The 24,153-nt window shown below is 44.0% G+C and overlaps 1 protein-coding gene across 4 annotated transcripts in view; it reads right to left on the reverse strand.

Annotated features, from left to right (window-relative positions):
• Positions 1 to 22,363, reverse strand: part of GALNT1 (polypeptide N-acetylgalactosaminyltransferase 1) — a 76,197-nt gene extending 53,834 nt beyond the window's left edge. Inside the window, exon 1 of one of the 4 annotated variants that reach the window (XM_084887992.1) lies at positions 22,320 to 22,363. The gene's annotated coding sequence lies outside the window, so the exon portion shown is untranslated. Of the gene's footprint in view, positions 1 to 21,585; positions 21,724 to 22,319 lie in introns of those variants that run through there. The other 3 variants (XM_084887994.1, XM_084887991.1, XM_084887993.1) reach the window with 3 other exon arrangements.
• Between the last annotated feature and the right edge of the window lie 1,790 nt (positions 22,364 to 24,153).

Raw genomic sequence — 24,153 nt, forward strand, 5'->3', positions numbered from 1 at the left:
GGGGACTGGACAAAAAAAAAAGACTCTGGACATGCCCAGGAAAGTCTAGGTGAATTCACTCCTAGGAACAGGCCACTGGCCACACTGGGCATGGCCACTGCAAAGGTGTCAACTCTGAGGTACATAAACTCCTGAATGAAGGGAGATCCCTCTCTTGGCCCTTCTGCTCTCTTGGGACTCTTGTTGCAGGGGATGTGCTGTCACGCTCCTGCATTCACCCACGTGGCTCATGGCCACATGGACACCACACAAATGGACTGATGGACTAAAATTAGCCTGATGCTCTATTGGACCCCACTCCACCATGGAATGGAAACCTTGGACACTGGCTTTGCTTTTAACTCTGCTGAATCCCAAGCTGCACGCTTTCTGTGACTGTTTTAAGGGAAATGGGACTTTGGAAACAGTGGGATGTAATTCCATCCAATAAAGCTTTCTGTCACATCCCATGGGGTCCTCCAGAAATCCTAATTCCTTCGGTACCCCAAAAACCCCACTTCCACTCAATTCTCTGATAACAATATGTCAGAGTTGGCATTACAAATCACTGTGAAAAGGATAGACTATTTAATAAATGTTTATCCACATGTAAGAATAAAATAAAATTCCTACTTCACACCATACAAAACACCAATTTTAAATTTTAAAATAAAATATAGGCAAATATCTTCATGTCCTTGGGTAGGGAGGAATTTCTTACTCAAAATGCACAAGCCATTAAAAAAAATGAGTAATTTCTAGTTTAATTGAAAATTAAAAATTTTTTATGCAACCCAAGACATCATAGAGAGGCAAAGATTCAAGGAAAATATCCACAATATAATTAATTAACCAAAAATCAGAATGTATTAAAAACTTCCAAATCAAAACGAACAACACATAAATGAGAAATGGCCAAAAGATATGAATGGGCAAAGCACAAATAACTAATGAACATATAAAAACTAGAGGTCCAGTGCACAAAATCCATGCATGGTGGTGGTGGTGGTGGTGGTGGTGGTGGGTTGTCCCCTCAGCCCAGCCTCTCCAATCCAGGACCCCTTGGGGGATATCCGATCCCTAAACCAGCACTTGGACATCCCTCTCGTAATCCTGTACCTAATCCTGTTCCGCTGGCTCCTAATTACATACCTGTCTGTCAGCCTGGTTGCCCCTAACCGCCTCCCCTGATGGCCTGGTTGCCCCAACTGCCCCCTTCTGCCAGCCTGGTCACCCTCAACTGCCCCCCTGCCAGCCTGGTTGCCTCATGCAGCCTACTATTCAGTCATCTGGTTGTCCCTCAGTAACCCCCCTGCCGACCTGGTCGTAGACAGCTTGTGAGGGGTTGAGGGCTAATACGCATATTATGTCTTTGTTATATAGGATATACTCAACTTCAGAAGTCTTCAGGGAAATTAATTTCACCTCATCAAATTGGCCAAACTCAAGTGTTAGTGTTATCCTAGGTAGCTAGATATCAATAAAGGGAGGAAACAAAGGGGATCAGATATTAGTAAGCATAATCAACCAGGGAGCACAGCCTGTTTGCTTCACCAGGAAGCTACAGCTTCACACACACTCCAGGGGATCACAGCTCTGCCCCACCTAGATTAACACCCCTCCCTTCTGTGGGGCAGAGAGGGAGCAGAGGGAGATAAGCACATGCACAGCAGAAGCCAAATTGGCACAGGGAGGCACTTGACAACAGAGGCCTGTCAGTCTAACCTGGGAAAGGGATGGTTGGTTAGGACAGTGGTCGGCAAACTCATTAGTCAACAGAGCCAAATATCAACAGTACAACAGTACAACGATCGAAATTTCTTTTGAGAGACAAATTTTTTAAACTTAAGCTTCTTCTAATGCCACTTCTTCAAAATAGACTCACCCAGGCTGTGGTATTTTGTGGAAGAGCCACACCCAAGGGGCCAAAGAGCTGCATGTGGCTCATGAGCTGCAGTTTGCCAACCACAGGGATGGGGGTGGACCCATCAGAAGCCAGGAAAGCTTGGAAAGTTGATTAAAAAAAGATGATTATTAAAAAAAAACCAACAACTCCTGGTTCTTCCCAAACCAGGGAACAAAAAGAGTTCTCTCTTACTAGGTGACCTATAAAAGATATATGTTTAACTTTCTTTATTAAAAAATATGTTACATCTCTGATTTCAAACAAATTCTAAAATGGTACACCCATACACAACTTAGCCAAGCGATAAAGCCAAAAATGCAAAGGCAACATATATACTTCATGAGGTGGGTAACCAGAGTAGATAGCCATTAGTGAGGGACCATACTTTGCCACCCTAAAATATGCCTTTGGGAATATTGATTTGAAGCTGGTTATTAAAACACAAGACTCAGAAAGAACCTTTAACGGTCCCTACTTACCTGCCTACAGGAATTCCGATAGAAAAGCCTGCTTAAAGAAGGCAGCCTCACCCTAACGGTGAATGGCAAAGGGAAGAAATAGGGCAAAGCCTGTTTGTAGGACTCCCTCTGTGGCCGGCCTATTGTTTCAGGTGGCCCAGGAAGAATTTGTTTACCACACGCGTGCTTTCTCGTTCTGTGCATTCCCTACTTTCCCTTTTAACTCTCAATTGCCCAATCTGTCCTCCAGCCTCATGTGATTATGGAACCTCCACATACATAAAATCAATTTGGACATTTTCTCTTGTTAACCTGACTCATGTTAATGTGACTATTAGTGCGGCCAGAAGAACTTAGAAAGGTGGAAGGGAACTTTATTTTTCACCCCACACTAGATCCTGGCCAACCGCACCCGCAGGGAGCAGTCACTGTACTATCGCCTCCAGCATTGCCGCTGCCAGTTTGGATAACAAGCAAGACTGCAAGACACCACAGTCTCCTGGCTCTGGCCTCGGGATGAAAAGACCAGAAACAATCTGCAAACTAAATGGAAACTCTGTTGTCATTCCCTTTCCCCCATTTTCCCTTCTCCCAGCATTCCCCGGAGTTCAGTGCCATGCTCTCCACACTGAATCATCTGGGGAGAGAAGAAAAAGTACCAAAGGACAGTAAGGACTTAAGAGGAAGGTTACTTGTCTTATAATTTCAAACTTGAAGGTTCTTATGAGAATTATTTCACTTAAAACACTATGTGATGTTACTTGCATATAAACCGAAGTGGTATTCTGAAACCTAACAAGTTTTAAGTTTTGCTCAACAGACCAAATAAAAACAGAAATTGGGATAGGGGTAGATTTTGGCCTACGGTAATAATCTGAAATACTTAATAACCCTGTGGAAAAAAACACAAATCATTCATTTATTAGAAAGATTGTGCTCAGTTAATCATGAATTCTACTGAATAGATTTATCACAGGTACACATTGCAAAACACATATAACCTTTGTTTTCTCCTTAACTAGTCAGCAATTTGGTACATCCATTTTTGTTTTGTGGTTTTTTATTTCCTAATTTGGTTTCTCTCTTACTTGGTTTCACCCTAATGCCATTTAACTTATTTTCTTAGCTTATAACTTCAGTGGTTGTTCTGCATTCTCTCCTGCTGATCTGATTCAACTTTCTGGTCTGTTACCTTTTATAATATTTCTGCGAATGGCTCCTCTAGGCTCCACGCCCTCAATTCAGTCTTCCCCTAGTGGCAGATTCTTCTGCACTGCTACTAGTTAAGATCCACACTAAATGGACCATCTCAAGTGCCTTTTTCTTGGAACTTTTTCTGCTCTTTGGGGGCAGATTATAGGATTTGGTTACTGCTCTCAGAACACAGAACATCACCGTGATTAGGATGCTAATAATAGAAAATTAACAAGAAAATTGTTTTTAAAGCCCCTAAAATTTTAATACTGCTATTTAATTCACATCAATAACTCAAAACATTTCTTCTCCATTGTTTTTTTAAAATTCTACCTAATTCTCAAAATTGTAATCTGCTAAAACCTCTAAACACCTGGGTTATCCCTCCTTTCCTCCTTATGTACACTGAACAGTTGCACATTTGTTTTTATTACCAATAAAACTATAAAAGATAATTTTTTTGCAAATGGCACTTTTCCATGTTAGCTTTAGAAAATTTAAAAATTAAGTTCATGAGCAAAATTTTCCAACACACATACTGTGATACATCTTCCTTTTTTAACCATAAATTCAAGAGGAATAATTACAAAATATATAACATTTAACATTAACGAAACTTTTTAATGACCATAAAAAAATTTTACAGCTTTAATGTAAAGTCCTAACAGTATTGAGGGGATAGTTAATTTTAACTGTAACTGTCAGTTTTGCAATATGTTGTGCTGTTAACTATAGTACTGCCCTATACATGTTAATTGCTTGATTACTAAAACAAAAAAAGAATCCAGCAAAGAAGTCTTAAAGGAGATAAAAACTATCTGATATAGCAAAATGTACTGTCTTATTATAAAGAACCATAATCTTCAGGGAGGGAGAGGTATTTAAAAAAAAAAAAACAGGAGGAAAAGGGAGAGAAATAATAAAATATAGTTATTGCTTTATTTCTTCATAAGATTTTTTTTCATAGAAACCAAATGTAATGTGTAGATTTGTTTGAATTTTGAATCTACAAACCAAGTCAAATGATACTTTTGGGACTATGGGGGAAATCTAACTATAGACAGGGTGTTAGATGATATTAAGGAATTAGTTTTACCAAGATTGTGGCTACATTAAAAAAAGTTCTCATTTTTATTTTATTATTATTTTTATCCTCACCCAAGGACATGTTTATTTGTGGGTTTTTGGGTTTTTCTTTTTAGAGAAGGGAGAGGAAGAGGAAAGAAAGGGGACCGAAAGGGAGAAGGAAGGAGAGAGACATTCGTTGACTGCCTTCTGCACAAGTTATGTGTGTATGTTAGTGACTAAAAAAATCTTCTGCCAATTATAAGTCTCTCCTTGCCCTAATACTACACTAATTCAATTATTAAAGTTTACATTAACTTAAAATCTGGTAGGATAAGCAGTCTTCAGAGATACCTTGGCTATTCTTGGCCCTTTGCTTTTCCAAATAAATTTTGGAATTAACTTGTCAAGTTCCACAAAAACAAACAAATAAAACTATACCATTCAGGGTTTTTATTAAAGTAGCAATAAATTTATCAATTTATTAATGACAGGTAAATAGATAGATTTACAAGAGAGAGTCTTTCTCCCTATAACCATGATATGCCCCACATTTATTTAGGTCTTTACTATCTTTCAATACACCTTTACAACTTTCTATAAACAGATCTTGGTACCTCTTTTTATATTTATCCCTAGGTAGCTTTTTTTAAATACTGTTGTGAAATTTTTTTATTACAGTTTTTATTGTGAGCTGCTAGGTTAGAGTAATAGCACTGACTTTACTGTATTGATCTTATATTCAGCAACTTGCTAACTACTATAAATCCTAAAAATGTATCTATGGACTTGAATATTCTATGAAAGTGTTAATACTGACTCTTTTTGCTCATTCCTTACAGCCAATCCAGCCTCATAACTTTTCTTGCTGTGCTAATTAGTAAGTAGTTCCAGTGCAATGCTGGAGAGATGGACTAGCAAGGAACATTCTTATATTATTGCTGAGTTTTGAAGGAATATTTTTATTGTTTCATTATCAAGTATGATGTTTGCTGTAGGTTTTTTTGTAGCTGTCCTTTGTCAGGTTATGAAATTTCTCTCCTATCCTTAGTGTGGATAAGTCCGTATCCTAAAAAAGTGAATTTTAATCAATGCTTTTTCTGCATTTTTTGGGGGGTGATATGGGTTTTGTTTTGTTTTTCAGTTTTAATCTGTTCATGTGGATAATGACATTAACAAAAACAAGCTTGCCTGCCTAGCAGAAACCCTTTGTTCAATATGCAGTATTTTCTTTATACTCACTGTATTCAGCTTACCTTAATTTTTTTGGTGTTTTTCCCCCCTCAATTTTAGTTGACATTCAATATCAGCTTGCCTAATTATTTTTGAGAGCCTCTTGCTCTGCTGACATATTTCTCTCACCAATGTTTCGCTCTCTCTCACTCTCCCTTTCTCTCTCTCTAAAATAAAAAAAAACAAGCATTTAAATAAATAAACAAATAATTAAATAAAGAGGATGAGGGGAAGATCATCCTCTAATGGGAAATAAAGAAGCTAAATTATTCTGCCCTCCCCTGATACACTTCCTCACCTCAGAGAAATGAAAAGTCTGTATCTTCCAAGAAAAAAACCACAAAAACAGGATCCAATCTAGAAACTGGTATTGCCTCTCTTGAGGACTTTTTCTAATTAACTGGTCTACATAAATAAACAAGAGCTACAAAAACAATGAGGTTAATTTTAACACCTGCATTTGTTCCATAAGCGTTAACAAGTTTTGAGGCCTTCGCTATTATACATAAAGGTGAAAGGCAGATGAGATTTTCCACGTGGTCATGATAGTGTGAGTCATTAGTGCTACCCACCAAACATAGGGTGTCCCAAAAAAATGTGCACACCCATTGTGAATAATCATAAAGGCTATGTTCACTAAAATACATTTTATTTTCAAAATGGAGCTACCAGCTGTTACAGTGTGTATACATTTTTGGGGGACACCCTGTATTTCTGGTTCTCTTTGTAGGCACATGGTAGATGTACACTTTTCCATCCCATTGAAGAATGGGTTAGGCCTTGTGATGTGCCAATGACGAATGGCATGCCTTACTTCATACAGAAGCTTTAAGAGACTGCACAATTTGCCCTGCTCTGTTTCCCTCTGGGGCAGTGCTGGCAACCTTCAAGACAGTCATGGCTCCCTCAGCGTGGGTCCCAGCGGGGTCTGAGGCAGAGCAGAGTCCACAGCCAACCAGTAACAGAGCCAAGATGTCGTGTTGTTTTAAGCCACTGAGATCTGGGGGTTGTATGTTAGGTCAGTATAACTCATCCTACCTTGACATGTACAAATATGAATGCCTAAATAGTCATAATTGTTAGACCACACCTACAATATAAAGACTTGTTTTCAGTGTTATAACTTCTTTGGGTGTTAAATAAGATAGTATTAAATAAACTGAAACTTTAAAACAAGGGAGACCTGCCTTAGGTCCGAAGTTTAGCTGGAAGAAAGCCTGCTGAGAAGAGCCAAATGTAAGCACTTACAGCCACTTGTTTAAAGATGACCAAGTGTTGACAGTTACTGAGGTGAGAAGGTGAGATATGGGAGTTTATGACACTGTTCTCCTACTTCTATATGTATTTGAAAATCTTCACAACAAAAAGTGAAAGAAACGGAGAGAAAAAGAACAAAACCTGGAAAATCTTAAATAAACCAAAAAAAATTTTAAGTGCTACTAGTTTTAAGCCCTTGGAAAGAAAAAAGTTTTAATAACACTATTAAAAGACTTTACCAGACTCGGTGGTTAGAGTGGCGGCTCAAGCACCAAAAGGTCACGGGTCCAATTCCCAGTCAAGGGCATGTATCTGGGTTGCAGGTTTGATCTCCAGCCCCCATCAGAGCACATGCAGAAGGCAACCAATTGATGTGTCTTTCTCACATAGATGATTCTCTCTCCTCCTTCTCCCTTCTTCCCTCCCACTCTCTCTAAAAATCTATATAAAATCCATTCCTGAGTGAGGATTAAGAAGACTTTACCATTACTACTTAGAGACAAGTTGTAGAAATGAAGTGTTTTGGGGCTACTAGATTATAGTAATAAGTTGAGATGGCTCACGGTTTTTAAAAACCATCTCCTTAAGTCCTAATTAAGTTTAACCAGATACTTTTCATGGGCTCCAAAATTAGAAAACACTTTAGATGAAAAGTACATTATAGCTCATCCTGGGCAACCCTGGTATTACCAATAGAAAATATAGGTCTGGTGACATGGCCCAGGTTTTTTTAACTCTAATTCTTGCCAGGTTAGACCCTTAGAAAGAAAAAAGTTTTGTGATTTTACTTTAAACATCCAGCATAAGAAAGCTCTCTTCCCATTGCAGTTCTGCTTTATGCCATCATTTAGGATGTCAGAAAATGAACAGAAATCACACTGCAAAGTGGCTTAAACATCCAGAAATTCACTGGCTCACATAACTGTTAGTCCAAGAGTGGGGTGGAATTTCAGGACTAGCAACCCCAGCTCCATCCCTCAATGATTCTCTCAGCTCTATAAGCCGCTTTCTCCCTGAGCTGGTTTCCTTCATAGGTTTGATAATAAGATTACTGCAGCAGCTCAGAGCCTCACATTCATGTATGACAATGTCCACACAAAGACAAGGAAAAAAGTATTTTTCAGAAGCTTCTGCGAATTTTGCTCAGCCTAAAATGATAACATGCCTATTTCTAAATCAATCCTTAGCTGGGGGGAAATGGGACTGCCATCATTACCTTAGATTACCCTGGTCCACCACTGACTGCCACACAGCAGGGAAGGGGAGGCCACGACTGGGAGGGAACCACACAGCACTAGAAGTAACCGACATCCTAAAGAGCCTAACTCTTTCTGAATTATATAATTGTGTGTGTGTGTGTGTGTGTGTGTGTGAGAGAGAGAGAGAGAGAGGGAGAGAGAGAGAGAGAGAGAGAGAGAGAGAGAGGGAGAGAAACATGGTACTACCATTTTAAAATATGCACAAATAATCTAAAATTAATAAAATCCAAACTTATTTAAAAGTATTAACTAATCCATAATAATTTTTTAAATGGCATGGGGCAATGCAGTACCAGATTACTACCTGGGTTTGTGCCTGGTAGTGGTTCACCCAAGTGTTTACCTGCATACATCACAAGATTAATTGCAACAAAACAGGCAGCATGTAAAGAAATGAGATCAAGCACGGTATAAATTGAACTGAGCGTAGCACTAAGTAAATTCTAGCTATTACTTGTCTCACACAAGTAAATTACTTATGATGTGGAGAAATCTTTGATGTTAAAAAGCGGCCTTTCTTTTTGGCTGCCAAGCATCTATTTATTCTCATTTCCTAATTTCCTTCTGGAGAATTACCTCTCAGTGCCTTATATAATCTTGCTGAGACTGTAAATTGATGAATCTCCCTTCCCACTATGAGGCCAAAAGGATTCCTGGAGGTTCTTTAAACTAAATCCCTAGTATAGCTACCATGACTTACATTCAGCCAATCAGATGTGCTCCTAGGAGTCTCACGAGCAAGTAATTTGCAAAGGTGAAAGATACCGGGGACAGTCATTCATCCCAGTGGTGAACTTCTCATCAGATCATTCTTTTTTTAATATATTTTATTTATTTTTTACAGAGAGGAAGGGAGAGGGATAGAGAGTTAGAAACATTGACGGGAGAGAATCATCGATCAGCTGCCTCCTGCACACCCCCCACTGGGGATGTGCCCACAACCAAGGTACATGCCCTTGACAGGAATCGAACCCAGAACCCTTTGGTCCGCAGGCCGACGCTCTATCCACTGAGCCAAACCGGTTTCGGCTCATCAGATCATTCTTAAAACTCTGCTTGCAGCTCCCCAAAGCTGCCTTAAGTTTCCACTGTTCCCAAGCTTGGCTCCCTAGCAGTGGGGATAGTTCTGGAAGTTTCCAATACATTACCTCCTACTTAGATTAGAGTTGGATTCTGCTGCCTCACCCAAAGGACCCAAATAAAAAGTGAACTAAGATCAGTCCCTGGAGTACAGCATGAACGTACTGTGCTGGGACTCAAGAATGGAAGTGGGGCTCTGTGAAGATGAGAAAGGTTAAATTTTAGAAAGTTCAAGGAGGAGCCAGAAGACTAAGATGTGATGAGAAATGGGATAAGGTTTATTCCCGTGTATGGATGTGAGAGACTACCCCAGAGGAGAACCGTGGTGTGATGGGCAAGTTACATGGGAGGTGAAATTCTAGGGTGTTCTTATGAGACCTTTTTCCAAGAGTTCTAATATATTAATAGAAAGGGGTCAAGTTCAATGCTGCTCTCTCTCCAAGGATACAAAGGGGGAGGCCTTCCCCAGCTTACTCTGTCTTTGGTAGAAATCTTTTCCTACTTCACTATACTTTAGCACATAGAAGGTTCAAATTCATAATGAACTTCCATTACGTATTTAAGGACAGAGATTAATCAGAGAGAACAGTATAAAAGTCATCCAGGTGGCTTATACGGGTTTAAGGTCCTCAACATTTTTTCCTAGGAATTCTATTTTTATTTTCCCCATCTACATCACTGGATCCTAGACTACTTTGACTTGTTTACCTATTTGTATCTTCACACCCAATCTGATCAAGCTACTGCTTTTAGCTCTCTGGAGAAAAGAAGTTTTTCTAATTCAGGACTCAGATACACGTTACCCGACTTCACACTTTTCTCTGCTGACATAATCTACCCTAACTACTCTCTATATCACACACCCAGTGTCCTACCTTCTCCCTAAACTCTCTCCTGTTTTCCCTGATCTTCACAGCACCCACTCTCTCCAAAATACACTTCCTTAGCTTCTTCCATTTCTCTAAATTAGGGGTGTCGAACTCAATCAGAGAAGGGGCCAAAATCTAAAATCCAGCCTAAATCGCGGGCCGAATGGTTTACTGAACAGTCATAAACTGACAATGTCATAAACTGACAGCGGAGTGCAGTGATGACAGCACGGTGCGGGCCACATTGCAAGGCCTGGCGGGCTGGATTTGGCCCGCGGGCCTTGTGTTTGACACATGTGCTCTAAATGCACCACAAAATTAAATTAAAAAAAGTTTCTTTCCCCTCTAGCTCATATACCTTCATATCCTAGTTCACACACACACACACACACACACTTGAAGCTACTTTCATCTGACCCAGCACTATCTATGACTTCTATTTATATTAAGTATTTATATTAAGTAAATAAATACTAGGATGGAAGAATTGCTTTACACTGTATGCCTTTTGATATTTTCCCACATACACATTACTTTTCCTATTTTTTTTTTAATTCCCATTATTCAATAATGAAAAAAAAAAAAAGTTTACTCTGTGGATAGTATTTTTATGCATGTGAATATCAGATGAGAAATAGCATCCCTAAATTCCTAACTGTTTTTGTTTAGTTTTGTTAGGAGGGTAGTGAGTGAACAGCGGCAGCTTCTTGCCATAGGCTTATGGTCAGTTTACTACACAAAACAATGCTCTTCCACCGATGAAAGTTTAAGGGAAACCTCAAGACCTGTTCCAGCCCCTGGGTCCTCAGCAAGGGGTTCGGCACACACTCCAGGTTCCCAGGTGGCAGCATGCCTGGGTTAGTCAGCATCCCCGCCATTTCTCACAGTCTGGGAGTTGCTGGTGAATCAGATCAGAATAGGTCAGGGCTGTAACTGAGCATCTCTGGGTGTGGCTGAAGTGAATCCCATGGACTCCACCCTGGCTGCCCTAAGCAAAATGATCAGTCCAGATCTTCTCACATATTATTTGCTATTTTATTATTTAAGTATGGAGAGTGTTTTACATAGGATATTTCCCATCCTATAAATATAAAAGGCTAACATGCAAACAGACGGAACAGCAGAACAACCAAACTGAACAACCAGTCTCTATGATGTGTGCTGACCACAAGGGGGCAAGCTGGGAACACAGTGGGTGTTGGCAACAGGCGGCAGAGCACAGAACATGGCGGGTGTTACAATACCACAGTGGGATGGTGTAGCAAGTAAGCAGGGGCACCAGACCAAGGCAGGGTCCCAGTTGCTGTCACTGGGGCAAGCCTCTGGTGGTTACTGAAAATTCTTTTCTCCTGCATGCTGCGTTCCGCCTGGCACTCACACCTGCTTGCAACCACAGCCAGTGCTTGCACCTGCTGACAGGGTGACCCCAATCGTTCTGTGCTGTCAGTGGGTACGGCTCCATCAGTGCAGGGGAATGATGGTGGGAGCGGGGCTGCTGGCATACAGGGGACTGGGGCTGTGGCAGGAGGGGCTGGGTGGGGGTGCAGAGGATGGGCCGAGACTCACCCCTGTACCCACCACAGTTCCTTTCAGGGTGCATGAATTTGTGCACTGGGCCCCTAGTAATATTATAATAGCATGTTGTAATAAATTAAAATTATAGATTAGTCAAAAATCTGCTATTTCATCTACAATCCCATTCCCCAAAGATGTACTGTTACAGCCTGAGACTGATGTTGAAGGCTCCTTCCACCTTCTCAGTATGTTGTCAGCACTAGATTCACCATCTTCCTCTCCATTTCCTCCCCCACCCACCCTATTGCCTGCAGATCTTAAGCTGCTGTCTAACACACTTATTGTCTTCAGGAGCCCAGAACCTGGTGATGTCTTCTGTCCCGGGGCCCAACACCAACTTGCCTCTGGATATCTTAAACTAACGCTTCAGTCAAAATCAAACCAGACGCAAACCCAACCACAGCCTCTGACCATATGGTACTTAGATTCTCTCGCCCCGACAAACCTGCTCTTCTCCATCTGCTTCCTCGTCACCTTCTGTTCCCCCACCTAAGCAGGTTTCTGGCTTCATATGCTTAGCTCCCTACTGAGAAGTTACACACAAAATCCCTCACCGACTGGACCTTTCTGCCTTTCAATCCCTAACCCTAGACAAGTCCCACTAACTTACTTTTTCTGCTTCCATTTCCAGGACATGAACACCACAGAGAAAGTTTTGAAAGAAGACTGGCTGAGCCTATACTAACTAGCCTGAGGCTTTACCATTCTTCTCCTGTACTCCCCTCACACCCCACTGCACACATGCACATACTCTCACGGACCACCTGACACAGTCCTGCCCTCTGACTCTATTCCTCTCACCTCCTCAGAGTCAAGTTCCCTCATTTCCCTTTCCCCTCAGTCCCTCTGCTCCTCCTTCCTCCTTACAGAGGATGCTCTCCCTTGTGCATTTAACTGCATCCCTTCCCAGAGCCTTGGAAGTCTTGTTCCACAAATACCCCTCCTCCCCTTCTCTCACCAACTCCACCAGCTTTTCCTCCCAGAGTCACTTTCAGGCCAAACTGTGCCCAGAGATGAAGGTTTTGTCCCTCTCTCCTCCTCCTTCCCCCCCAAAAGATTCAGAGAACTTGGATATTCATAGAACAATTAAAAATCAGGACATTCCACTCGAATAATCAGGATTTCTGGCTTCTCTGGTAAAACAAACAGAATCCTCTGCCAGCAGTGAGCGAGCACACCCAGACAGCAAAACCCTAGGAGCTGACATGGTCAGCCCTGCAGTGGGGCACCTGCCATCTCCAGGGCATCACCATACCCTCTCCTTGTCCCCTGTCAGACCCACACTGACTCTCATCCATCTGGCTCCCTGGCTCTCATTGGCCACACCCTATTGTTTACAAATAATTGGCTCTGATCCTTCCTACTCGATTAGTAAAAAAATACTTTCCTCAACTACCCACAATGCAAGCTACACTCTCCTCCTCCTTCCTCCCAACAGGAAGGACCAGTCTGTGGTCACCACTTGCCACCAGGCCCTCACTCCTGCCCTGGTGGTAGATTTCTGCTGTTCCCTCTGCTAAAGCTACAGGAGCAGAGGAAGCAATGCCAGTCCTCCCTCCTAAGGTCTCCTCCCCTGGGGTTCCTGAGTTTGCCTCTTCTAATTCTCCTACTGAGGAAATCATGTAAACCCTCCAAAGGTCAGACACCTAAAAACACCTCTGAATGCCCTGCAGCCCCAAGCAGTCATCATACTCCTCCCTGTAACACTGCTGCTGGCCAACTCGTGTCTTGGAGTTTGGGGGAGGGGGAGAACAACAGGAAAAAGACTCAGTCTAAAACCTGACTAGAGTCCGTCCTGCATCTCTGAAGGTCAGTACCCTGATTTATTCAACATTTACTGATCACTTCTCGGGTGGAAGTACTGGTGCTTAAGAGGCCAGTAAGAGACGGTCCCTGCCAAAGGAATTCACAGCCAGTCCAAAGGGACACAGACGGGTAAACGGACAGTGTCACCATGATACCAGAATATGATAGAGACAAACAGCAGCCCTCAGGGGAAGGCCAGGGACAGCAGAGCAGCTTGCTGAGAGAAACACTAGAGCCTCCTCGGCCTCACAGAGATCCACTGTCACCACTTTAGTCCAAGCGTCTCCTGATTGGTGTCCATGCCCCCTCTCACCATTCCTACTCTCCCCCAATCCATTCTCCACAGGGCACAGTGGCGATCTGCTCAAAACTCCACACAGGGCTCTCTGCTGCTCAGAACCTCTGGCTAGCACTGAGCACAGGCCAGTCATCATCTGCCCCATGATGACTTTTCTCCCTTCACCTGCTCCACCAGTGGCCTTTCAGCCTCACTGCTCTCTCAGTTCCTTAAACAGAATCAGTTCTCTCCTGCCCCATGGCCTCCGTACATACCCTTCTTTTTACCTGGGATCCTCTTGCCCCCACTCTTTGTATTAATGCTTTGACCTCTGATCTCTGCTGGAATGTCATTTCCCCCATGTACATAGTTGTCTCTCCTTTTTCTGCTCCAGTTATTCGGTTGTATAACTAACAAGACAGCATGGAGTCTCTTTGTTTACTTGTATGAGGATGTAAAAGACTGTTTCCTCCTCTGTCCCAACCATAAACATCCCCTCAGATCTATTTTTCAGCCCTCCTTACCACTCCCTATTTCCATTATCTCAATGCTGGCTCCAAACTAATATGATGCTACATGTTAGTTCCACCTACAGTCTCTCTCTGGCACCTGCAGCTGGATAAGTCTCAAGACACACGTTCATTAATATCCTTAAACAAACTCTCCTTTTTTTCCCCATTGCTGCTAATGATGGCATTTACTTGGAGGTCGAGTGACTGACTTCCCTCTTTACCCATTGAAAGGAACATCTGATTCCACCTCTAAATACGCACATGTATGCTCCTGCACACACAGTCAACTGAACTCGTGCATCAGACTCATTTCCTACATCTAGTCTTTTAAAATAACAATCATCCAGCCGAAACCGCTTTGGCTCAGTGGTAGAGCGTTGGTCTGTGGACTGAAAGGTCCCGGGTTCGATTCCGATCAAGGGCATGTACATTGGTTTCGGGCACATCCCCAGCAGGGGGTGTGCAAGAGGCAGCTGATCGATGTTTCTCTCTCACTGACGTTTCTAGCTCTCTATCCTTCTCTCCTCCTCTCTGTAAAAAAATCAATAAAATATATTAATAAATAAAAAATAACAATCATCCATCTACATGTACATTAATTAAAGCTTAATTCTGAACAAAAAAATCAATATTCTTATCAAAACCCTTCAACGGCTCCCTACTGCCTTCCAAATAGCGCCCATCCTCTTCTGCTGTTAGTCAAAGCCTAGCAATCTTGCCAAAACTATCCTAGCAAGTCCATCTAGTTTGGTGAGTGAGGCCATGGACTGTGGGACCAGACTGCCATGTTAACACACAGGGACAGGTGCAGATCTCTGCCTCACCACTTAGCCTCTCTGTGCTACCGTTCTTTCATCTGGACAGCGAGGATAATGATAAGAGAATACTGTTACAAAGATTAAATTAACTAAGATAAGTAGAACACTCAGCACGGTGCCTGGCACTGGTCACTACTATACACACAGTGTTTTGTAGCCCCATTTCCAATGACCAATAGCCTACATCCCGGCCTCTTAGGCCCAGCTCACTGTTCTGCTCCTCCTCCTCCAACTTTCCCTTCTGAAGCAACAGCCCACAGCAGGGGGAGCAACAGTTCATAAGCTGCCAGTATTGCATTCCCTCCACCAACTCAAGGGTGTTTCCAGTCAAAAGCTCTGCCACAAAGCTCTTCTCCAGCAGTGTTTCTCTATTTCATGCACTGAAATGACCCAAAGGTTGCTCATCAAAGGATTTCCAGCCCTGTTCAAAGACTCTCAGGCTACAATTAACCACCTCTTCTTCCCTCTACTTTCTCATTCCCCACCCAAGTTTCAGATCAGAGACCGCCTTACCACCATTTTCTAGTCCGAATTTTCTCGTGCCCTTAATCTGGGTAAACGGTGAAACTCTCATGGGTCCTCTCCCTACTACAGCCCTAATTACTTCAGGTAGTGTTCCTTTCATGGAAAGGCTTAAATTAATTAAAATTAATGCTGCAGTCCTTATTATGAGCAAAATATGGACTTCAATCTCTGCAGTGGTCAGGCCTCCCACTGTGACAGTGCTACTACCTTCTTATCCTTTAAAAGCCACTGCTATGCATGGGGACTTGTAAAAATTGGTAAAGTGTTTATTGAGAGAAACATGCTAACTCCTAGGAATGGAAAAATGTTACAACACAGCCAGAAAATTTTCATTCACTGTTTAACCTTAAGGTACTGGGTTTCATTCTGGTCAAGGGCACATACCCGGTCTGCGGGCTCAATCCTCAGCAGGGGGAGAGCAGGGGGCAGCCAATCAATGATTCTCTCTCATCATTGATGTTTCCATCTCTCTCTCCCTTTCCCTTCATCTCTGAAATCAATTAAAATGTTGTTGTTGTTTTTTTAAAGGGGAAGAGAAGTAGTAGCTATGTCAACATAAGATAAAATGGAATCAGAGCAAATAAAATTACTAGAGACAGACAAGGACATTATATAATAAAAAGAGTACCCCACCAAAACACAACAATCCTTCATGTGTATGAACCAAACAGAGACCTGCAAAATCAGTAAAGCTGAAAATGGGTTTAACTCAAAAGGAGAAACAGACAAATGCACAAATGTAGTTGAAAATTTCAAAACCCCGCCTCAACAACTGATGGACTACCTGTGCAGAAAAGCAGCAAGGGCATAGAACTCACCACCACCAAGGATCTAACGGACGTTTACAGAATACTCCACTCAACATCGCAGAAAACACATTCTATTCATGTGTCCATGGAACATATGCCAAGACAGGTCATATACTGAGCTTTACATACAGCAGGCTCCCCAAATTTGAAAGAACGGAAATCACACAGTGTGTCCTCCAATCAGAATGAAATCAAACTAGAAACCAAAAACAGAAAGATAATAGGAAAATCTTCAAACATTTGGAAACATAACAACTCAATTCTAATTAATCCATAAGTCCAAGAAGTTTCAAGGGAAATAAAAATATACATTGAGTTGAATGAAAATTAAAATCTGTGGGACAGTGCTGAGAAGGAAATTTATAGAGTAAATGCCCCTGCAAATATAAATGCAAAAACTCTTTAACAAAATATTAATAAATAGAATTCAGCAAGATATAAAAAGAATTATTCACTACGATCAAGTGGGATTTACTTCAGGGTTACAAGTCAGTCTCATTTCAAAAATAAATCAACCCATCATATAAATAGGCTAAAGAAGAAAAATCATGCTGTTTCCATATGTTGGGAGCAACTGGGTAAAGGGTACATGGGATCTCTCTGAATTATCTCTTATAACTGCATGTGGATCTACAATTATGCCACAAAATATTTAAGAAAACAAAAACAAAAAAATTGGACCTTCCCTGACTGCTCTAAGATCCATCATCCAAATGTTTAACACTTCAACAGATCGACATTCTTAACCTTTATTAATTCTGGCTTTGTGCTGGACTAAGTGAGGACACACAGATATAAACAGAAAATATTATCCTGACCCTCAAACCCATATGCTCAAGTAGACTGACAAACACAGGCACAAATCAACAGTGAAGACTTCATAAAGAAGATGAGATTTGAGTAAATCCTTGAGTAAGAGGTAGCACTTCCACAAGTGGAGGTGAAGAGGAGGGCATCTTGGGAAGAAATCTATATATGTAAAACCCTAAGTGACCAAACGACGGGTCGCTATGACTTGCACTGCAGGGGGCGGGGCGGGCCAGCCAACCAGAGCTAGAAATAAGCCCAGCGCCTATGGAGAAAAAGGCACATGTGTACTATAAAACAGAAAGTGTGCAGGGTGCACACAAGCCAGAGAGAAGAGTTCAATGTCTCTCAGAGAAGCCTTCCTCACCATCCCAGCCAACCAAAAGCAGCAGCTCTCCCACTCATCATCTCTCCAGCACACTTTACTTTTTCTTTATAGAGCTAATCACAAGTTATAATTATTATGTACTTATCTGCATGCTCATTTGTTTAGTGCTGTCCCACCCCCAGTTATCTTGAGTATTTAGCACTGGGCCCCGCCACACCAGAAGCACTCAATAAAGTATTAATTGAAGGAATGAACAAATGAAAAGTACCCACTCCTATTTCTATGCAGCTACCCCACTCCTCTTCATCATATGTCATTTCATACACCTTGGTCCCTCTCTGATCTACCTCCTCTTTTAGCTAATCTCCTTTTTCCTTACTCCTTCACCTCAGCCCAGCTCTTAACCCATTAAAAAATAAAAACTATCCCTTTGCACTCCGCTGTCCCCTCTCAGGGGACATCGGAATTCTAGCATATCACTCGGATGTCCCCTCTCAGGGGGGACATTGCAGTTAATTAGTGATTACAGGGAACTGAGTTAATTCAACGCACGTGTCCGCCGCAAAGTAGCGTCGAGTAGCTGGTAACCAATGTCCAGAATGGTTCGGAGTACAAAGGGCTATATATATTAAAACTGTGGTTCAGAATTGCAATGTTCTAACACTCTTCTGAATCACAGCCACTTAGAAACTGGTACCCAAGAAATCTGTTACGGCAAAGCACTAAGATTTTATGTTGTTACATAAGCGTAATAGATGTATATATTACATGAACAAACAAGGTGTCTTGGCTGTTGTGGCTCAGTTGGGTGACTATTATCCCATGTACAACACGAGAGTCCTTCCCATAACTGGATGATCCTAACTGGCTGTATTCAAGGCTACTGAAGTCATGAAAGACAGAAACGGTCACAGACTAAAGTCGGAAGACACAATGACTACATGCAATGTAGTACCTTGGATGGACCCTGGAACAGAAAGCAGATATGAATGGAAAAACTGGTGAAATCCAAATAGAGTCTGGAATTTAGTTAAAAATATATATGGCACTAAAAAATGATTAGGATTCAGATTTATTATTTTACCTATAATAATAAAAGAGCAATATGCTAATTAGACCAGACGACCTTTGGGACTAAGCCAGGGCTGGGTGCCAGAGGGAAGCCGATGCCAGCAGCCAGGGGAAGGAAGGCCTGCTCTTGCATGAATTTTGTGTATCAAGCCTCTAGTATTATTATAAAAGAAAAAGAGATGGGGCAAGTCAGTCAGGAGTGCAACTCAGGCTAGGGTAGCTGAGGCCTGAAGCTGAAAAGCAAATCACATACATAGATAGATCTCCCTTCATTTTGGCTCTTACCTAATATGCCATGAGAATTACCTTGCCTGCAGTTGCTTGAGATTAACAAGTTTTGACTTCCTTAGCATGCTCATTCATACAATCACGCGTTAAGGACGGGGTCACATTCTGAGAAATGTGTCCTTAGGTGATTTTGTCATATGTGAGTATCACAGAGTGCACCTACACAACCCTAGGTGTTATAGCCTACTACACACCTAAGCTACATGGTTCAGTCTATTGCTCCTAGGCCACAAGCCTCTACAGCATGTTACTGGACAAAACACGAGATGAAAACAAGCACAAGGGAGAAATGATGCAATCAAGAGATGTGGGAACACGAGATGTGTGATGCTGCTGTCGCCGTTTTAACATCCCATGCTGTTTTACAGCAAACTTTTTATAAGCAGAGAGTACACTCTAAAATAACAATTAAAAAGATCAGTATAGTGAATATGTAAGCCAATAACATGGTCGTTTATTATCAAGTACTATGTATTGTACATAATTGCATGTGCTATACTTTATACAACTGGCAGCGCAGGTTTCCTTACGCCAGCATCACCACAAACATAAGAATAATGAGTTGTACTACAATTTCCAAGGGCTATGGTAAAAGCAATCTTTCTGCTTCATTATAATCTTATGGGACCATCATCATATTTGTGGTCTGTTGTTGACTCAGGCTTCCTTCGGTACATGATTACACTAAAGCATTTATTGAGCACCCCATGGCTTAACAGGCACCTTGAAGTTTCTGGCACACGTGGCTGGACAAGGAAGGCAATCTCTGCTCTCACAAAGCTGATACTCTATTGGAGAAGCCAGGCATTTAACAAGTATTTGCATAAATGGTGAAAGCTCTCAAGAGTTTTACAGCCTGACTCTTAAAAGCCTCACCAAACAATGCATCAGAAGATTCCCCAAACCAGTTATCACGGGTGTTCTGAGTAAAGTTTTCAATGTGAACACAAATCAGCTGAGATAGATCTACGATCTATCACCTGTGATCTGTTAAGTCACTTTAACAGATACTCAGTTAATGTGGTTTGTGACCTGAGAGTCTCCATTTCTTCCAAACTCCCAGATGACAGGGTTTACCACTTCGAATTAACAAGGCTCGGAAGTACGACGGAGGCATCCCTCAAACTATCACGTAAAGTGCAAGCGCCATAGAAACAAGGGTCCCTCTTTTTCACCACAGTATACCCAGGCCTTAAAGCTGTGTGCCTCATGGAGAGGGAGGCACTCAATAAATATTTGCTTACTGAGTAAATAAATGGATACGTAGTCTAGACAAGCACGGATCAATAGTAGGCACTGATCAAATTTGGCTACTGAACAATTGAAATGTGGCTAGTGCGAGTGAAGAGCTGAGTTTCCCTCCCCCCCCCCCGCAATTTAATTTTAATTAATTAAGTAGCCACATGTGGTTTGTGCCTACCACAACGGACAATCCAGGTCTAGACACAGATGGGATGTAGGAGCGCTGGATTAGTAAGGCCTGGGTTGTGAATCCCAACTCTGCTGCTTGGTCTGTGGCCTGGAAAGTTACAACTTCTCAGGACCCCAACTTCCTCATCTGCGAAATGAGGGAAGACACCACTCCCCCACGCCCCTGCCCCACACACACCCCTCTCTGGGCTCTTGAAGGAAGAACTGTAAGTCAGTGTATTAAGCATAAGGTGCGACTAAGGTACCATTCCCTGCCCTCCAGAAACAGTTCACAATCACAAAGACGGACTACTTTGCCTATTGCCCACACTCGCCAGGAAACGCGAGGCGCGGTTCGGTCGGAGGTTTGGTTAGCTCCGTGGCTCTGAGAATGAGGCCAAGGTCATAAGTTTAGAGGAGGGGGGAACCCTCACTGAACAAGTTCGAACAGGTTAAGAGCGGCAATGACAATGCAAGTCATCACAATTCCTGGCAGACCTTTAAGTGGGCATTCTATTGCTTATGGAAGAGCCAATGACATTTCATTCATTCATTCTTCCAGGAAAAGACCGCCACCTTACCGATCGCCTGCTACTTGCCACCCACAGACCTTTGCTGTTCGGGGGGCCGGGGAGCCCCCGCCCGGGGCCGCGGGTCCTCCCTCCCCTCCCCCGCGGCGCCGACTCGGCGAGGGTCAGCCTGGCAGCGGGGCTCCGGGTCCCGCACAGCCCGGCCGAGAACCCAGGAGCCATATTTAGCCGTATTTTTGGTCAATACAACAAACTTCCGTCTTCCGAAAAAAAAAAACGGTCCTAACTCAATGTCAAACTAGGACGGAAACTCGCGGCTCGCCGCAGCTGCCAGACACGCCGCGTGGCCGGCAGCCCCGGAGTCCCCGGCCCGACCCGGACCCGCCGCCGAGCGCGCCCGCACCCGGGCCACGGCGGCGCCGGCCACAAAGGGACGCGGGACGCGGACGCGGACGGGCCTCCCCGGCACCCGCTCCAGCGCGCGCGGGCGGCCGCGGCTGCGGGAGGGCCGGGCGCCGGGGCCACTCACCTCGGTCCGCGCGCGGCGGCGGCGCGGGCGTTCCTCGGGGCCAGCCCGGGTGGTGGCGGCGCGGTCCCGCGGGCCGAGCGCGGGCGCTCTTCTCGGGCCGCCGTCCGCCGCGCCGCCTCCTCGGCCACTGCCCACGGCTCCCCCGGCGGGCGGGCGGGCCTGGCGCGGGCCCCGCCTCCCGCCCCCGCCCCCGCGCCGGCCTCGCGGGCTGGGCGCGCTACTCCGAGCCGCGCCGCATGCGGTCGCCGCCGCCGCTGCCGCTCGCTCGGGGCGCCTCCGCGCGGCGGGCCGGGACGCAGGGCCGCCGGCTCCGACCGCCCGGGCGTGGTCTCCGCGGCGCGGCGCGCGCGGGGGAGGCGGGGGCCGTGCGCTGCGCCGGGGAGGCGGGGGCGCCGCTCACCCGGATGCGCCGCCTCCGCCCCTGCGGCGAGCCCACCTCGGGGCCGCGGCGCTTCCCTCGGGGCCGGGGAGGATCCGGTGTCTCGGGGCCGGGGAGGTTCCGGCGTCGCGGCGCCTCCAGCTCCTGCCTCCCTGACCCGCAGGAAGGCGCGGGCCGGGGCGCCGGGGCGGGAGACGCCGCGTACGACGAGCTCGGCGCGCCGTCCGTCCGGGGCGGGTGGGCTGCACCTGAACCCGCGCAGGACAAAGAGGCCGCCGCAGCAGCGAGGAGAATGGGACCCGCGCCGCCGCCCGTCGAGGAGACGGCGGGTCGGGAGGGAAGGAAGTGCCCTCACCGCGCGGAGGAGGTCCGCGGACCTACCGCGGCCCGAGCCCAGGGCAGCTGCTGGCCCGGGTGGGGCCGCCCGTGGCGGCGGGGCGGGCCCGGAGCTGGAGGGCTGGCGGCGGCGCCTGGGCCGGCCCCGCGGAGCCCGGCGCCCGGGGTGCTGGAGGCCCGGGACCCGGGCTGGGCGGTGAGCGGGGGTCACGGGCGGCACCGGCCCCGCCGGAAGGCGCTGCCAGCCCTCGGGGGACTGAGACGCCCGGCCGCCTGCAGAGGGGGGCAGTTTGGGGAAGCGTTTCCCGCTCCGAGAGGGGCCCTGCCACGGTGCCCACGTGGGAAACACTCCTCTTTGGTACTGATTGCATCCCTCGTTGGGTCTGACCCTGATGGGAAGACCCGACCCTGGCCCTCATGACTCACACTGGCCATAAGCAGCTGCTCTTAATAAATGGTCTGCCTTAGCCATGCGGTGGTTCATGTGTCTGCTTGCCAGCCAAGACTGGAATGATAAAGAGACCAGTGTTGAACATGTTTTTTAAATTTAATTAGAATGTTATTTTATTTTTAAATAAATGCTGTGTGTGTTTACCACACAGCCTGGCTGTAAGCAAAACGTGTTACCAAAGATGATCAATGGGATTTTTCTGCCCTGTTTTGTGCTTAATACATTTTCCAAGTATTGCAAGATAAAAGTAAAAAGTTGCTTTTTAAAAGTACTTATGTAATATTTTGAAATAACGTGAATCATTGACTTGTTAATATACCACAAAGGAAACTTCACTTTGAAGTTTGTGTCTCTTAAAATTACCCATTTAAATAAGAAATACCGTATCGCAGTGGACAAGAAATTTGCAAATCACATATCAGATCAAGGACTTGCATTCAGAACATATAAAAAACACAACTCAATAAGACTAATCATTTGAAAAGGACAAACGATTTGACTAGATATTTTTTAAAAAGCAAATATTTAAATGGTGAAAATAGCATGAAAAGATGCTCATCATATTAGTCAGTAGGAAAATGCAAATCAGAACCACAATGAGAAAGCGACTCACCCGCTATAATGGCGGAAAGGAAAAAAAAAAAAAGACTGAAAAGTTGGTGAGGAGATAGAGAAATTAGAATCCTCATACATTGCTGGTGGGAATATGAAATGGCACATCCACTTTGGAAAAATTTGTTAGGTTCTTAAAAAGTTATCCATAGAAGTACCATATGATCCAACAAATCCACTCCAAAACATTGAAAATGTGCAGAAAACGCGTACATATGTAGTTATAGCAGCATTAGTCATAGTACCCTTCCACATGGCCAGCACCTGGTGAATGGATAGATAAGATGTGACATATCCATACAATGGAACGCTATTCAGCAATAAAGCAATGAAATAGTAACAGCGGATACAACCTAGAGGAACCTCGAAAACATTGAGCTAAGTGAAAGAAGCCTGTTGCAGAAGAGCACATATTGTATGATTCTATATATATGGAATGTCTAGAAAAAGCAAATCTATACAGACAGTTGATTAGTGGTTGCCTAGGGCTAATGGGAATAGAGAGACTACAGATGGGCACAGAGATCTTTTTAGAGTGAGGAATACACTACAATTAGATTGTGGTAACGGTGACAGGACTGTAGATTTATTAAACATCATTGTATTGTGTACTTGGAGCTAGTGAATTTTATGGTATGTAAATTTTACCTCAAAATATTTGGGGGAGAGAAGGGATCTCTATGCCATTAGTAGTCCAGGATAATAGTACCTTATCTAGTTGGAACTAAGTCTGTGCAATAAAATGTTTTAAGTCCTTCTAAAACAAATGGAAAAAGTTGTGTGCTGGTAG

Source organism: Pipistrellus hanaki (assembly GCF_964339955.1).
Source record: "Pipistrellus hanaki genome assembly, chromosome: 6".
NCBI classification, from domain to species: Eukaryota; Metazoa; Chordata; class Mammalia; order Chiroptera; family Vespertilionidae; genus Pipistrellus; species Pipistrellus hanaki.